Here is a 10,492-nt window from a genome sequence, read left to right as displayed (position 1 = left end):
TGCCCCCCCCCTTTTAGAATATAGTTGAACAGCTCTGCAAGTGGAAGCCCACCCTCTGTCCCTCTTTCAGGCACCCATACACATTCTTTGCCTTCCGCATGGATGTCCTACCCACGCTTCACCTTTCAAGGGCGGTGACTGCAATCAGTGCTCTCGAATCCAGCTTGGCTACTTCCCACATCCGTAACCAATGTGCTAAAAGAAAGACAAGGAAAAAAAAAAATATACCCAATATATATAACCAATATCGTCCCCATCATATAGCACAAAAAAACTGAAAAGTGATGAACTGTTACAGTGGCCTAGTTTCTTTAAAGATCATGGAGATATTTTTTTGGTGCCTCGGCCTCCTGAAAGATCTTAAACGTCCCTTTAGCCTTGCGAGCTGCATTAGTGTAGTCTGAGCCCTCTCTGCTTTAAACCTAGGTATGTGCTCCTTCCAGCACCTGGATGTCTCAAAAGTCAGAGCGGAAAAGACCTGAAAACTGAAGTCCGAGACGTTAAACTCATTTTTATTGCTTGCAAAAGTACCTTCTCTCAAATTCTAAGGTTTCCAAAGTTCACTAAGAGCGTAAGTGGCCGAGCAGCATTAACATATTTCGTGAATGAAACAAAAAGCGGTCTCAATCTTGAAATCTTCTTTAAACTCTGGGAGACTGTAGTTTCAAATTAAGGTTTCTATGACTTCTGCTGGCAAAGGGCCAATTCTTTTCTCTCAGGAATACCCACGAAACGCAGATTCGATCTCCTACAGCGGTTCTCATGATCATTCAGTTGGAGTTTAATTGACTTAGTCTCCTTGGCCTGTAAAGCATTTACTGACTCAAGCTCTCCCTGGGTGTCTTCCGAAGCAGAGACCTGCGTTTTCACTTACTTCATTTGACCCAAGTAAGAATCAATTTCCTTCTCCATTTTACCACTCAGGGACTGAGCCAGACATTTTTGATTTAGTTTGAGCTCCTGTACCTCCCCAAATATAGTAGTTGGCAGCGTCTCAATTTTAATGTTAGTGAGGTGGGCTCCTGTAAAAGCGAGTGTCTCAGTAGAGTTGGCCGTATCTTTTCCAACATTGGTTGCTCCTGAAGTTATGGCAGGGACTCGAGACACCTGCCACGATTGATGTAAAACAGATACTAGAGGGGAGCTAGGTTTTGATTGAAGCACTACAGTATACAAATTGCTGTCATTGCCGAGGCCTTGGCTGAGTTGGCTATCAGCTCTCTCCGCAATACCACTTGAATCCAACTCTAGCAAATGTGAGATAGGGGGATACCTGTTTTCAGCAGGGTTTGCACCTCCATTCACATCTCCATTCCAGCTAAGGTCTGCCAATCCCTTAGCCACAGAAGCACTGCTGGGCTGTGGAAATAATCCAACAAGCTGTTTCTCCACCATGTTCAGAGAACTAGATCATCCATAGCTCATCCACAATGTCTTGCCTGTCCTTAGATTTCGAAAGGGGCAGTTAAGAAAGGGGGCTGCTTTCATTCGGCACAGGATTGCATTCAGCACATGACTGCAATGATCTGGACCACGCACTCGCTCTCTATGAGAGGGTCCCCGTGACCGCTGTTGCGGTGGCTATAGTGGCTGGGTGAGTGGCTTCTCTGGTGGAGGCGTGCTAGTTGAAGTTGCACATCAGCCCTACCGGTGGGCATGTCCATGGCCTTGAGGTGAGCAGATGCTTACCTAGGGAGATCTGAGGAGGCGCAGGCCCCTTTTAAATGCCTTTGTGTGTTAGACAACTCTTGGTAGAAGACTGATTTCTTGTCAATCCTTCAGCAATAATGAAGGCTGGATGGGAAACCTGAAGAGCATCCCAATAATTTTTGCGGACAGCTGTGCTGAGCAGATGAATACAGAGATCAAGAATGACAGCTGGAACTTGGTGAGCGGAGCACTTCTGAGGCCTTCGGAAATTAATAAGCTACACGTCGACACTCTGGATAACCTACTGCTTGCAAGGAGCTGAAGAGAAGCAATTTCAACTCTGGAAAAAACCCCTTGCAGTGTGTTCAGGAGCATGGAGGCAAGACTCACAACCAGCATTCCGTCCTACAGAGAGAGACTGGGGCTGGCGTAACCTATCCTACAAGAGGTGCCAGGGCTCAACTAGCAGGGCTGAAATGGAAGAGACTGTACTCCGCAGGCAATCCCTGCTTGCCTGGAAGGAGTTGCCTCCTGCCCAACCTCTGCACTGCTATTAAAGGATCCCCAGTGCCTCTACCCTCTGGCACCTGGTGGTTGATGATGTTGAAGGAGCAGACAGTGGCTCTTTAACCACGTGGAGCCCGTGCATCAGCGTGTGAAAAACACTCATTATGCATCCTAAAAATAGGACTTTTAAAAAAGGCGTAAGGCTTTCTTTTCTTCAACTACCCTTCCAGCATTTGAGAAGAGAACACCACCCTCCCTAGCCTTGAGATCCGGATCCCTCCTGGCACCACTATGACACGGACTATAGATTACCTTATTGCAGCCCTCCAATCTTTCAAAACAAAACTGAGAAGAGAGATCAAGTCTTAGCTGAATGCAGGCCTTCAATCGCCTAACTCAGAATTTAGCACCAAGCTGGATGTACCACACAACGGTATAGACTCTGTAGGCTTCAAGTTCTTGAAAATGGAGACAAAGGGTGAGCAAGTAGAGGCTCCTAATTTATCCATGAATAATGCAGTGGACGCACTACTCTTGACGGCTGAAGGGATCACTCTCAAATGCAAGGATACTGAAAACTGCTCCAGGTGAGATGCTGCTTGATTATGGGGCATAGAGTCTAAAATTATAAATCTCATTAGTCAGTCTCGTTTCTTCATCTTGTGTGGTGAACATTAGTTCAGGCTGGAGAGAGTTGACAAGTGGGCCAGCCTGGAAGCACCGGTCTCCAAGATATCCTCATTAAAGTTCACCATTTTGGAGAGAAGGTAGAGGTTCGAAGACCTGTAAGGATCCTCCCTAAAAACTCCTTTCAGAACATTAAAAGTTCCATTTGCCAAGCTATTGCTCCACCCACACTGCAAGTTATCAGTAAAATAACAAGCAACCCCATGTCCTTCTTTTCTCTCTTTTTGACACTTTCTCTTCTCCTCGAGTTGTTGGTCTGAGACTTGACAAAGGCGCACGCCGTTTTGGGGCTTCAAACAATGTGTTCACTGGACCTACCAATGAATGAAAGAGCTTCCAAACCTTGAGCATTCGCTTGGTTTTCTCATACAAATTTATTCCCAGGCCTAGGGCCTGATTAGTGAACCAGGAGTCTCACTTGTCTAACTGTGGGGTTCATAGGTGGCTGCCACCAAAAGATTCCCCCTAGGGAAAATGTCTTTGGCCGCGGCCTGATCACTTATCCCCCATAGTTTGTTTTTTTAGGGAAGGGGCGTGATAGTCATTGAGCTTTAACAAACGATTTTACTATTGAAGTTAAAATCTCATGCCATGGGTTAATGTTAGGGACAGGGGTTGGTTCCCTAATCTGGATTCAACCGAAATTATTCTTGCCTTTTCTTGTAGGCTAAGCCTGATACACTGGTTCCACAATAAGCATGTGTCTACCAGTACATGGGAAAACCATGCCCAATACTTTTATAACTTTTACCCCCTCAAGGGTGATAAGGGTTATTTCCTTTAACAACTAAGAAGACCAAAATATGACATCACCTCTTGCAGAAGAGTGTCATAAATGCTTTACCAGATAAACACCTCCGGAGATGTGAAATGACTAGATTCCGACACAAAAACTACCAGCCGTTATTTTTCTTCTCTTCCTCCCCCAATCATAATGGCATAGACCACCTACTTCCCAAGGCATTATAATTCAACCCATTGGCAGAAACAAAAATAAACAAAACGAAAAAAAAGAGAGAACGGTAGATGTTCCCCCTCCTTATTTGATTTACATCTTGAAAAATCAGATGACCCTCCGATTATACAGCTTCTTTCCGATTGTAAACATATGGGATTTGAACAACTAGTAAGCAGCTGTACCCACAATGCCGGGCACTCTCGGTTGATGCAGTCTGAGCACTTTTGAAGTAAATTCTCAAATTTGGATCAATCATGCATTGTTATCCTTTAACAGGCCTAATCTCAGAAAAGATGCATCTTTTGAAAGAAATTCCACAATCACAATGATGAGGAAGTAGCGCAAAGCAAAAAAAAAAAATGTTCCTCCATGCCTGACTTCAACTGACCCAACAGGAGTTTTGCTAATTGTATTAGCCGGTATTTACCTATTGTAATTAACACTGCTCCACCACAATCAGTTCAGAAGAATATTGAAAAAATGCCCACACTCGTCTAAGTCTGTCCAGACCGTACCAAACATAAAACTGAAGCCAGAAAAACCAAACCCAATGGCATTAAGATTTGTTACCTGTTTAGAGCCTATTTTACAAAAACAAATCTTTTATGTTACAGAAAGAAAATCCAGATTACATTCATAGATCGCTACTGCAATAGTTTTAATGCAGCCATCAATAAGCAAAAGGAAACCTTCTACTTCAATAATAAAATATCAAACAGTGCATCACATATTCAGCCTTGTGTTCCCAGTCCTTCTGTGATAAAACCGGTTATAATTTTTGCGGACAAAATAGATACTATCCGAAAGACTATTCACAATATTTCTTCATCAGTTCTTACAGAATATTCTGAAGTTTATTCTGAAATATCTACTCTATTTAAAAATAGCCAACATTTTCAACCCCAGCTTACTACTAGCTTTTAGGGCTTCTTTGAAAATTTAAAAATTTCCTAATTTAACCAATTCTGGTATTTTATATCAAGAAATGCAAACCAGGCTCACTTTGTGATCCAATTCATATCAACAGCCTTCAGAAGAGCGTTCCAGACCTAAACAGAGTTATTTATCACATATTTACCCTATTCCCCAACTCCGGAATAGTCCCACTGGAACTCAACATGTTGTTGAACCTTTATTAAAGACCGCTAATCTAGACCCATCAGGTGTAGACGCTTCCCAGCCTATTACGCTTCTTCCCACAGTATCCAAAGTTTCAGAAAGTATCGTGAGCTACCTACTTTCCTCATTTATTGAAAATCATGGCCTCTTTGGTGATTCTCAAGTCAGGTCAGGTCAGAAAGAATTAGTGAGTCAACTCTACTAACAATACTTAAGAATCTCAAAATAGCAGCAGACAAAAATTACACTAGTGCTTTAACATTATTGGACCTATTCACCGCCTTTGACACTGTTGACCATAAAATATTGGTTACAAGACTGAAGCAATGCGGTGCTACAGGTGCTTCTGTTCCAACCAGTGCTTGAATCCTACAATGTACCATACTCTTACCCCATATTTATGTACTTCTGCTGGCTCGCCAGATCGGGAAATATGTATGAGCTTTTTATGCTAAACTGTCGATATCCAACTCAATTTTGAGCGGATGAGGACCACTGAACAGGATGCACTAACAAAATGCTTAAGAAGCACACAAAAAAAGGATGGACCTCAATTGGTTAAATATTATTAGGGAGGAGATTTAGTAGTCTGTATAAACTCTGCCGGCTGGTTCTCCTCTATCTGACTAGAGTCTTTGGACCGCTTTTCTACTTCTAAACCAGTAGTTAAATCTTTAGGTGTCAACCTTGACCCCAAATTGAAACTGCAGTTGTGTCTTCTTGTGCGTTTCATTTTCACTAGCACAGACCTATTCTTTTCTATCTAAAGATGCCAGATGGGCTACTATCTTGGCTGGATTACTGCCATGTTATATACCTTGCAATCTCAAAACATCAAACTCATAGGCCATCAAACATTCAGAACCAAGCAGCCATGTTAAACTTCCTTGCCGACTGGTACTTGTCAGTCAAACCCATTCTTCAAAGACAACATTAGGTTCTTATACAGAGAAGGATTTGTGTATGGTACATAAATATTTTAAAATAATTTCTCCACTTTTAATTTGATTCAGGTTTCCCAAAAAAGTGCCTACCCGAACAGTTCATTCTTCCTCAGCGAAAGTTCACCCCATCCCCCAGTTCAAGAAATAATTGATGGAACCAGATCACTTGCCCTGTTGGCCATCTATTTTTGGAATAGCCTTTTCTCCTCTACTTCCCTACTATGTTTTTGTTTTTAATCTCGAAACACACCTCTAAACTCAGTAATGTGTTCTCTTTTACCTTCCCTTACTGCCAAGAGGCCTGCGGTTGTGAATCATGCTCTATAAATTTTATATCACAGACATGTCATGATCATTGGCCACCTGCATAATGAGATGGTTACTATTGTCAAGCTCTACACCCCTAACACTGGTGAGGCATTTTGTCTAGGTTATTCCCCCCCTCCCGCATTGTACCACACTTAACCATGCTCATGCCCGCACTCCTAAGGGCTCGTCCCTGAAAACCTGGGACCCAGGAAGCAGAAACGCACCCCAGAGGATCCAAGAGGCACCATCTGACAAAGACCTAACTAGCAAGGAGAGAGGCCGGGTGGGGGGGGGGGGGGGGGGATTGGGGAGATTGGGAGGCATTTCAGGGTGGAGGGAGAGGTGAATGCCCCTGGTACAACTTTTTGCTGCGTCTCACTGAGGTATAGTTGGGCCCCCACACGCAAAATGTTGACGGATGCACTATGACAACAGATAGGAGGAGGAGGGCCTCCACCTACAGAAGGCATAGTACATAGGAGCAGATTTTTGGTTTTCTACGCCCGGAGTCTTCCCTCCTTAGGGAGTTCAGGGTGGGTAGGATGTGCGGCAAGGTGTGAGAACCTTGGACTCAGACCACCTACTTAGTACAGATCAGCGGCGTTAGGTTTTGAGTCCTTCAACAAGTTGGACTAAGTAGATCTACACAGAAATACCTCCAAAGCAGTTATAGTCTATAAGCACAAGAAAAAGGGTGGTGGCGGCAGAAATAGTATTTAGAGGGAGAAGGTAAGTGACCAATTCCTTCTTCAATTCCTCAATGACTTGACTTAGATTTTAATGTTTCCTTAAAAGAAGTCAATTGATATAAATAAGGCTTTGTTGGCTTGTGAGGTAATTAACTTCTGGAAAATCCAACAATCATCTTTGCTCTCTATCAGATCCATATCAATGTCTAGTTCAAAGTATATTCCTGCTGCGTGGGATGAGCTTTTAGTTTTACTAGGAGCTTCATGAGACACCAGGCTCCCGGAGCCTCTCTGGTGTTGCTGGAGGTGCCACCCTAACTTTTTTGAATGTGAGTGTATCTATGTCCCTATTTATGTTTTGTCTGCAATTGGCATGGGTCTATGCTTTTTTCATTGTATTGCATTCGACCCAAGTCAGGTCTGATTTCCTGTTCTTTGAGATCATAGGCGCATGTTTAATTGTAAAGAAGAAGTGTTTCCATTTAAGCCTGGGGACAATTTGCGAGGTCGAGGTGGAATGTTTGTGGGGATTTCTGGTAAGCTCCATGCAAAAAAAATGTTGGATTATTCCAATTATCCATTTGTCTGTTGTTATAGACTGTCAAATGGAGATATATTGTTGAAGTCTTCCCCCGACATGTGTGGTGTAGTGGGGGGGGGGGGGGGGGGGGGAGTGTGGGCATCTCACTGCTTATTAGGGAAAGGGGAGTTGCGTGGTGTGTTGCCCTTACCCCTACCTTCAAAGTTGTACCTCTGGAACCACCTCGAAAAAACCCTCTTTAGGGAGAGGACTGGTTGTTACCTTTGTAGGTAGATGTACTCTGGTCTGAGGATGTGGTTTTAGACCCTCCTCGGTAGAAGGAATGACGAAAGGAGCCTCTGTTTGAAAGAGGCTGGAGCATTCCCATGGACTTGGCGACTTCAGTGTCTTTCTTAATGTTTCCCAATGCCTGATCTACTTCAGGACCAAAAAGGTGTTTCTTGTCAAATGGTGTGTTAAGAATGGATTGTTGGACGGGGGCGTGGCTCGCCAGCCAACTTTGCGGACAGGGATCTGTGAGGCCAGAGCCGTTAATCGCCCATGCCTGCAAATTTCTCCTGCTATTGCCCGTCAGCACGTACCTGCTCGGGTGGCTCCAGCGTCGGAAGCTCTCCCGCACCAGCTGGGCTGCTCATGGTGCCTCTAGACCTGCTGGGGCCGCGATGGTGACCGGGCGATCCTTCTGGCTCCTATGTGCACGCGAGGCGTCCTCGTGTGTAAAATGGACGCTCGTTCCTGAAATCAGCTTCCAGCGGCGGCGAAAACGGGTCCTGTCAGGTGAGACGAGGTGGCTGACGCGCCCGCTCAGCGGTATCTGTCGGACCGCGCGGTTTGGAGTGTCTTTGGGTCTGCTGGAGCCGCGGTGGGGACTGCACGTCTTACCGGCTCCTGTATATATGCGCGGCGTCCCCTGCATGTAAAATGGACGTCCGCGTCTGAGGGCTGCTCCTTGGGCATCGCGAAGCCGGACGGGGTGGCTGAGGTGCCCGCTCGGCGGTGCAAATCGGACCGCGCTGGGCCCTCCCCCTTCTACAGCCTGGCCGTGCGTGGCTGGTGGACCTGCCTGCACACCGGAGGGATCCGTGTGCTGTCGGTGCTCCTGGTGGTGTGCGGGACAGACGCCCTGGGCACCCTCCGGCGGTGGGGACGCTGCATTTCCTGGGCTAAAAGGCCCAAGACGGTGGCGGTGACGACTGTGGGGCCCTCTCTGCCACCATCCTCCTTGCGGCGCTTTCGTGCAGAAGATGGCCGCCCGCACTCAACTGTGGTGACGAAGCGCTGGCGGACTGTGGCTTTGGCAACACCAGGTGAAGGGAGTATATCGGACCAAGCCGGCCCCCCTCTGCATCTGGTGAGCAGAGGGTTTCACTACTGGAGCAGTGACTGGAGGTGAGCGGGGCGGTTCCTGGCGCCATTTCGGAGACACCGGGGGAGGTGGTGACGGTACACCTGACGGGGCCCTACCTCCCGGTGCGGGACATACGGGGACACTGCGACCTAGAGGCCGATGGAACCGCTGCTGATGGTGGCTAACTAGGATTGTCCCTGCTCGAGTTGTGCTGGCTAGCACACATATTGGCGGCCACTGACACAGCACAGCACTCGACTGTGGTGACTTGAGGCGCTGGCGGACTGTGGCTCCGGCAGCACCAGGTGAAGTGAGTATATCAGACCAAGCCGGCCCCCTCTGCGTCTGGTGAGCGGAGTGTTTCAATGCTGGAACAGTGACTGGAGGTGAGCGGGCAGTTCCTGGCGTCATTCCGGAGACATCGGGGGGAGGTGGTGACGGTGCACCTGACGGGGCCCCACCTCCCGGTGCGGGCCATACGGGGACACTGCGACCTGGAGGACGATGGAACCACTGCTGATGGTGGCTAACTAGGGTTGTCCCTGCTTGAATCGGATGGAGTGGTGCTGGCTGGCACACACATTGGCGGCCTCTGACACAGCACGTGAGGTGCCGCTTGGAGCCCTAAAGGTGGTGCACCTGGCGATACGCGCCGGCAATCGTTGTATGCCCCTAATGTGATGAGATTATGTGGGCCGAGCACACTTCGCAGAACCTCGGGTGAGGCTGGGGGGGTGGTGGGCCACCCCACACTTGTGCCTGGGCGGGTGACGCCAAGTCCCGACAACAGTGCGACAGTTCCTGCGGAAACCAGTTGGAGCGGACAGTGGCTGTCTCAGCGCATGTTAGCCTTCACAAACGCCCAAAGGACTGTGTACTTGGGACCCAATCACTAACGTAGCGGCCCCCTCGCTGTCGCACCGACTGGTGGCCGTCTGCGAATGCCCACGGCGCAGCAACTGGGTCGTATGAAAGCCAAAATGCAACAGGGGCCCTCGCGTGGGAACGATCAGGACCCCCCCCCCCCCCCCCGACTTTGTGTGCTGGTGGCACACCGGAACCTACGCCCGCGGCCCTAGCAGCTAAAATGGATTCCGTACTTGCAGTGATGGAACGGATAGGTGCCGCGGTGGAACACACCAGATCCTCCCTAGAAACCAGAATAGATGAGATCGCCTCGGACTTCACCCTCCTGCACGCGGACCATCGTAAGTTGGCCGATAAAGTCACTGTGCAGGGCCAAACAATTAAGGAACTCCAGCCTGTCACCAAAAGCCACGCTGCAGCGCTGCAGGACCTACTGGATCGGGTCCATGAGCTGGAAGACATGGCGGATGATGCGGAAGGCCGTTCCCGCCGCAACAACATCCGTGTGGTGGGCCTGCCGGAAGGGGAAGAAGGTAGTCATCCAGAACAATTCATGAAAAGGTGGCTTCGTGATCTCATACCTCAAGCTCTCCTGTCACAGCAGTTAGTTATTGAAAGAGCCCACCGCATTCCGGCTCTGAAGCCTCCACCGGGTGCCAGGCCACGGCCGTTCCTCTTTAAGCTACTCAACTATTGAGACCGTGACGTGGTTCTTCGTGAAACGCGCAAGATGGATGCGCTCACGGTGAGCGGTAGCTCGGTCATGTTCTTCCCTGACTATACTACCCGGGTGCAAAAACGTAGGAGTAGCTACACTGTAGTGAAACAGCAACTCCGCGCCCTTACAATACCATATTCACTGTTATTTCCAGC

This window comes from Triturus cristatus, chromosome 4_2, assembly GCF_964204655.1.
Source record: "Triturus cristatus chromosome 4_2, aTriCri1.1, whole genome shotgun sequence".
In the NCBI taxonomy this organism is placed as follows: Eukaryota; Metazoa; Chordata; class Amphibia; order Caudata; family Salamandridae; genus Triturus; species Triturus cristatus.
The sequence above is the reverse complement of the archived record's forward strand: the minus strand, read 5'-3'. Positions refer to the sequence as shown.